General features: G+C 32.5%; 1 non-coding gene across 1 annotated transcript; it reads right to left on the bottom strand.

Moving 5' to 3' along the window:
- Window positions 1-906: 906 nt before the first annotated feature.
- On the bottom strand, window positions 907-978 carry TRNAG-UCC (transfer RNA glycine (anticodon UCC)). Its single transcript has one exon. It is a non-coding gene; the product is annotated as a tRNA-Gly (tRNA).
- Window positions 979-1,587: the final 609 nt, after the last annotated feature.

Raw genomic sequence — 1,587 nt, 5'->3', positions numbered from 1 at the left:
CATAAGTAATATAGGAAAGAGAAAACTTCAGTTCATTACCACTTTTAATGGCACTGCCATATTGCCACTATCACGTGATAATACTGGTAAATCCAAAAAATACCGGCGAATTTTACTTTGTATGTTTTATGTGTTTGGTTTTGATTTTTGAAATTTTAATTTATATACCGAGAAATAAAATCGGAAAATGAGTGAGCATTAATAGAAACATTATATACATTTAATAGCCGAAAAATTAAGAATAGGTATAGTTATCAGTCTTCGCAATGATCTCAATGGTAAGTCGGTCCGAAATCAGCGGTAATCAATCTGAGATACGAAGTCAATAGTTTTGATGGAAGAGTTCACAAAGTCTTCATTGCAGAACACATTTGTGTTGCAAAGAAACAAATTCAAGACCGTTATGGGTTTCCTTCAAAGCATCATATCCGGTTGTCCAATTTTACCCAGTATTAAATAAGCTTCTTATATGAATATAGATAGTTCAAATACGGAAATTTTTAGAACTTTGAAATTGGAGAATTGTTTGATATAAGAATTTGATATATTAGCATTACAATATATATATAAAATTTTATATAACAAACATACAGATTACATCCTCATATGCCATCTATTTTAGAAAACAATACATGTTTTAAAGTAATTAAAAATATATTAAGGAAAGTTGTTTATTTTTTAATTAAGAAATTATTAAGAAAGAAAATTAATATCCTGCCTAAAAGTAAAGCAAGGTTAGCTTTTTTCAAAGGTATTATATTTTTTTAAATTCCAATTTCAATTAACTTTCCTTTACTTCGAAACATGTAAAAAGATCGATTACGCGAAATAAAGTAATTATTGTTTGGAAGATTTTCCTTCAAACATATAGCTTCTTAAAATTTTCAAAGCGTTAAAAAGCAATTCTGCGTCGGCCGGGAGTCGAACCCGGGTCAACTGCTTGGAAGGCAGCTATGCTAACCGTTATACCACCGACGCTTGATAGCAGCAGTTCATCCTTGTAATTTTGAAGCAGAAAGAGCGCGTTCATTGATCGCTGATTAGCTCATTGAAGTGGAACAAAGAGTACGAATTCGAAGCATAATAGGGTAAACGACTCAATTTTCATTTCCAGACCATTCGTATTATGACTGAGAGGTGAAACCTTAAGAATTCCTTAAGAATAGTAATTTTAAGGAAATCTTAAGGTATTACTTGGATTACTTAAGGTATTACTTGGGCGAGAAGATATTCTAAATGCTTTTGTTACTCAAACCAAATTAAAGTTTTCTCCTTTTTCCCTTAATACTTTCTTTTTAGTTCTTTTCTTCCCCCCTTCTTCCCTCAGCTTTCGTTTCCTCTACCCTGAAAACTCTGTAATCGTTCAAAAAAATGTTTTTTGAACAAGTATTTAATAGTCGGTATTGAATCATATCACCCTGTAAGAAAATGTCTCATTTAAGTACCCCACTCCATTACAGAACATATTTGTGGCGTTCCGACAGATACTTCAACTTCTATTCATGAGATGGGGCCACGTGTAAAATCCAGTTCTTAATCGGAGCAGCAAAGCGACATCTTTACTCACTCAGACTTCTCGTCGCACAA

Source organism: Stegodyphus dumicola, chromosome 1, assembly GCF_044657685.1.
Source record: "Stegodyphus dumicola isolate Sdum_Otavi_A_Nest chromosome 1, ASM4465768v1".
NCBI lineage: Eukaryota > Metazoa > Arthropoda > Arachnida > Araneae > Eresidae > Stegodyphus > Stegodyphus dumicola.
The sequence above is the reverse complement of the archived record's forward strand: the minus strand, read 5'-3'. Positions and strand labels throughout refer to the sequence as shown.